The sequence below is a fragment of the Carassius auratus genome, chromosome 25, assembly GCF_003368295.1.
Source record: "Carassius auratus strain Wakin chromosome 25, ASM336829v1, whole genome shotgun sequence".
Taxonomy (NCBI): Eukaryota; Metazoa; Chordata; class Actinopteri; order Cypriniformes; family Cyprinidae; genus Carassius; species Carassius auratus.
The window spans coordinates 13,682,496-13,688,543 of record NC_039267.1 but is presented as its reverse complement, the minus strand read 5'-3'; positions in this window follow the sequence as shown (position 1 = coordinate 13,688,543).

Sequence of the window (6,048 nt, the reverse complement as noted above, 5' to 3'; positions counted from 1 at the left end):
AAAAGAGTCGCGCTATAACGCGGGTCATCACTTCGATACGGAATTAGATCTGGCTTTTGTTCACACAGTGCTCGTTCCGGATCGATTACCGCAATGTTACTAGGTCCCCGACCCGGGTTCAATTCGGTTATCAATTCCGGGACGTGGTTGCTTTCACACAGAAGGCGACCAGGCAATGTTACGGGAATATTGCGGGTCCGACGTGCAGTGTGAATGGGGCTATGGATATTAACAGAAGTGATAGCTGAAAGCGATTCAAAAACAGACTCGCAGAAAAAACATAAAGCAGGACAGGTCCAGAACATACGAGTTAGATTAACTGGTTCTAGATTACACTTGTCGCAGCTTGGATCAATGTCAGGGTACAGGTGGGTTAATTAACTTTTAGACCAGTGTACTCCGTGGAAAACTTTACACTGTAAAACCCCGTGGCGAGCACACACAGATGACGAGTGAACACGTTTCAAAATCGACTGCCATGTCTCTGTCTCTATCTCTAAGATCCCTAGCCCAAGTAGCCTAATCTGCAGACTGTCAAGAGCCAAGGGGTAACGTGTGAGAAAGGTGTTATATATTGTGGAGAGGCCCCTCTTTGATAAGGATTGATATTTGATATGGTATCCGCAACGGTGGAGGGTGGGTTCGAGGGGAATCCCAGAAAATGCTTACGGACAAAATCCCGGACTTGCAAGTATCTGAAAAAGCTTAAAGCTTTCTGTTAAAAACTTGAGTTGAGTCAATTGTTCAAAAGAATGTTCCGTCAATGTAAAGATGTTTAATGGAAATGATCCCATGGTCAACCCAGTCCACAAAAGCCTTATCAATGAGAGAGGGAGAAAAGAGGGGGTTAGAGTGTACTGGGCATTGAAGAAGTGTTGACTGTAAAGTAAAATGACACCTGAGTTGACACCAGATCTTAACTATAATACCACGACCAAGGGGAAAATGATCAGAATAATCATGGTTTGTGCGGACAAGAGCCAAAGGAGAAGCATAAAGAAGCTTAATCCATGAGATAAATTTACAGCCAAATCCAAACCTTTTTGATGTATGGAAGAGATAAGGCCACTCCACACGATCACATGCCTTCTCTGCATCCATCGAAATAACCAACTCAGGGGTGATAGAAGTTGAGGGAGAGTACAATATAACAAATAGACGCCATCACTGGTTGGATATGGAGTTGTGTGCTCACTCCCGGCAACTCTGGTCACACCACTTGACAAGAAGATACACTGGGTTCAAGTTAACTCATCTCCTCACTAAATCCATCCACTGGAGTATCCACTTACCTGCATCACTCTCTCTGAGCCCCCTAAGTTTTCCCAAGTATTTCCCAAGTAAAACTATTTGGACCATTTCACTTCTATCGTTTTATATTAGTGCTCCTCAAAAACAAAAAAAATGAAAGAAACTTGAATGACTGGCATGTCGGGTATGCACCATTTTTTTGGCATTAAAGTCTATGCTAATCCTCCTAATAAATTTAATAAGATTTACATGAGTGATGACTGTAATTTAGCTGTTTTGAAAAAAATGAAAATTTCTCAAATTTTGCCATATGTTAAATAAACTGCTATTCAGGTTTTGTATGTGGACCGGTTGTAGCTACAGTTGTACATTTACGAACCAGCTGAAACCACCTGCTCCCATTAACACCAGAAATTCAATGTTTTATGTAAACAGAACAACGAAACACTGTTTCCTTTGTACTGCACTATGAAAACCAAAACACAACAGATATACAGTCCCATCCCTTTGCAGGATACCAAAATAGAGGAAGCTGCTCCCTTACATCAAATAGTAACACAATCTATTTGAAATTCAAATTCACTGTAATCTAATTTCCACTGTAATTCAAAGTAACCATTTGTGAAACTTATACATAGATGGATAGCACAAGATACTTTAAAATGGAAGATGAATTTAATTTCATCCTGTTAGTGTTTCTAAAAGGCTCTTAGTGCCCATTTATATCTGTTACTAGTCTTATTAGTGAAGTCTTGAACAATCTGTGTTTGTAGTTGTGTGCCTTGTAGCTCATTGGGGTGCAGTTTTGTCTTCGACACGAACCCAGAGCTTTCCCTATCCAATCTTTTTTCCTCCATGTTCTTCCGTTAACACAGCGTAATCCCAAGAAATATCTGCGTCCACACAAAACCACTTAAACCCGCTCAAAACTATGTAGTATACATGCTAGGCAGAGATAAACCTTACGCGCTGTATACAAACCCAAAACAACAAGAAGATCTTGCTTTATTTAAAGCTAATAGGCTCAGTAGCTTCTGCACGAACACAAGCATGTAGTACGCCGTTGTTGTTGTCACTGTTACATGACGTATCGGTGTCTGACTAGGGTCGAAACGTGGGGTAATGACATGACATGACATGTACACATGAAAACACAAAGGTGTCATTCCCAGATTTATTCACTCTGGGACCCAGTTTCAAAACATAGCAGTTTCAGGCTCCCAAAACACCAGATACGTCTGAAGAAATCGTTGATATGATACAAACGTTTTGCAAATACAGCTAAACATGTCTCTGTGTGTATGGTGCCTTAGATATGAAAGGCACTGTGTGCTTCTGTCGAGGTCATTGCAACATTTGTATGTTCCCAGCTCAGTCTCAAAATAACCTCTGCAATAACCTCAACACATATGTACAAGTTGTTTTTCCAGTATGAACTTCCCATGGCTCCCCTTTAAATTTACCTTATTTTTTGTAGTTATTTTTTTAATGATCTTTCCAGTCACATTAAGTCTCTTAGAAAAATAAATAAATAAACATTTTTATTTTTTGTAAAAAAAAAAAAGAAAATCTAAATGCACTTCATCTAATTTATACATTTATTTTTAGCATTAGAAAGAACCTCTTGTGGGCTAATCCAGATTTACCTCTGTCATATGTTAACAAAGTTTAACAATATTGCAGTGAAAATGTAAATTACGTGTGTGTGTGTGTGTGTGTGTGTAAGGGATAATGCACAGCTAGCTGTGTTCGCGGCACAATATTTTACCAGAAAGGTTAAAAAATTACTTATTAGTTACTTATGCCTCATTAGCTCTAGCAGTCTACATCCTTCAAATCAGACACAAAGATGAAATGGTGCAGTAGATATCATTTATATGAATGAATTATAGAATTTATTTGAATAAATTGTTGACTGATTGATCAAGAAAGGGAGAGAGCGAGAGAAAGAGATGACAGTTGTGTGTGCATTATACCTGCATTTGTTTTTTTGTTTTTGTTTTTACAAACAGTGAAGCTGTTTACTTAATTCAAAACTGCAGTTTTACCAGATTATAATGTAGCGATCTAGTATTTAGGTTATTTTGTTAAAGGAGGGGTTTACTTATTAAAATATATATATTTGGACATATACCAGAGTATATTATAACTATACTATTATATACAGAGTATATTATGATCAACATAAATAAAGATACTGTAGATAAATCTGTGAAACTGTGTGTTATGTCCCCTTTAAGAAAATAAATATAAAATATATAACAAGTTTTATGAAGTCACATGACTTGCAAAAGGCTTAAGAATTGGAATTAGAATTTAGAAATAAAATTGTTTCTGAATTCTGGTTTCGTGTTCTTACATTTGAAAGTGTTTCAAAGTAGACTACATCTTAAAGGAATAGTTCAGGAATAGTTGCTGCTTCCTATTGATTTCCATAGTATGGCAAAAAAGTAGGCCTACTATGCAAGTCAATGGGGACCAACAGAAGGTGAACTATCCCTTTAAGAGCAGCTTATGAAGGGGTGATCTAATGAGTCTCCAGAAGAGTGCACCATAAGATAAACTTGTCAAACCAGCTTTGTCACATTATGTAATTACTTCAGTAAATAGAGTTGTAAAAACTTACCTATAGAAAAATAACAGATTATTCTAACTTAATTTGAATGCTGTCACAGGGATGTGTGCAGTATCCACTTTTTTCCTGACGCAAATAACTCACAACAATACTTTACATTTTCAGTTATCAGTGTTTCAGTAAAATGTATTTATTTTCCGAGCAGATAATATGAATGGTGAACCTGAAAAGGGTTTTATAAAGAGCATGGTGCTGTACTTTAATAAGTTTACTGTCACAATGGCCATCTTTTTGCTGTTTGACTCAACTATCAGAGTTGAATGAGTGGGTAGATGACAGGAAGCGGCCCGAGGTAAGCTGCATTGAAAACAAATGGCCGTTCATATCCTACACACCAGCACCTAATCAGCGTGAAGTTTGGGGGATTTGTCCACAAACTGATAAGAGTGCACATTATTATTATTTTTGTTTTTACATATTTTTTTTATTATTATTGTACACACTGTATTTTAACTTAGGTGCTGCAAGCCATGCTCATTTTCTCTTGTCAGCATTTGACGTAGAATGCAAGGCATTTAGTTATCACAAATTTATAATATAAATCATTACAGTAATAACATAATATTATAACGATCATAACGTAAATATAAACCGTAGTATTATAAGATTAACTTAAGTGATGGTGAAGGGAATTTAAGTGACACATGCACTCTCTTCCAAATAGATGGCCTGCACTTTTTTCTTGTGTGTGTGTGTTTCTGTGAAATGTGAGGACTTCTCATAGACTTCTATTACTTTCATACTGACCATTATAATTATATTTTCTATCCCCTAACCCTTAACCTGACTGTTACAGAAAACCTGTTTGCTTTGTTACACTTTCAGATAAACATAATTGAGTATTTTTAATCATTTTGTTCTCAAAATGTCAAAAACAAAACAAAACAGGTTTTACTACCTTACAATGTAACATAAACAAGTACAAACGTGTGTGTGTGTGTGTGTGTGTGTCATCTACTACTTTTGTAATCACACTTTAACCATACATCTTGTTTATACCATTTTACAAGAAATCATATCCTATTTTTATGATTATAGATACATTGGTGTAGAATAAAAGTAAATGGTTTGTTATATGAGTGATTTTTTTTTCTTAGCAAGGAGATTTTAAATTGATCCAAAATGATTTCTCAGCTTTGCCGTCACAGGAATAAATTACATTTTAAAATGACATTTAATCTAAATTGTAATATTTCACAGTATTATTATTTTTGTTTTTCAATGGTTACTTGTATATGTAAAATATGCAGTAAATAAATTATCAAAAAATCAATTATGTTAAAATAAAATTACCTTTAAATTAATACAGAAAAGTAACCGATGCAAAGTCAAGAGATTAGAAGATTCGATGGTCATGAGTCATGCTCACAAAGACTTTATGGTCACAAGGATTTTTTGCACAGTGAAGGGAAGTCTTGCTTTGATCCTAATGTACATTTAAACATTTTTGATTAGTTTATTGTGCTGCTGACCTTTGTTCACAAGGTTTTCAACTTTATTGTTTGTTATAAAGAAGAAAATTTGTGTCCAAGTCTCAGTGAATTTAATGTTAATTTATAATTCCTCACAATAAAGTACATTTGTCTTACACAAGAATGGCTGCAAAATGCTTTGGAGTTTGGACATTGAACATGACACGATTTTGCTACTAATGTTTTTAAAATCTTTTTAAAGGGATATATACTGCATATTTCTGTCAATATAATTTTAATGGACTAACATTTTGTTACCACAGGCAGGTGCTGGCCACGCTTGCAATAATTAGTAATGCTAATAGTTTTCATCTTTTCACATAAATAGTAGTTCTGTTATGTCAGCTCATGGAGGGATTAGCTTGGTAATGTACATGACAATGTTAATGTATTTGGCCTTGGCAGAATACATCTGCTATGCATCTGCTGCTGATGCTACAGCAGAGCAAGTACAGAGACTTGCTACTGCCAATACATCCACAATATGCTGCTGTGAGCATGTAAGAAATACTGCTACTGCAAATATAACATACATGAAATAACCCCCATATAGCATACATGAATCACCTCATAACATATGTATACAGATGGAGCTTCTGGAGTTCAGAATTATGAGATATAAAACCGAAGTTGTAAGAAAATGGCCAGTCTTATTTCATAAGTTTATGACTCGCAATTGCAAGTTCATAT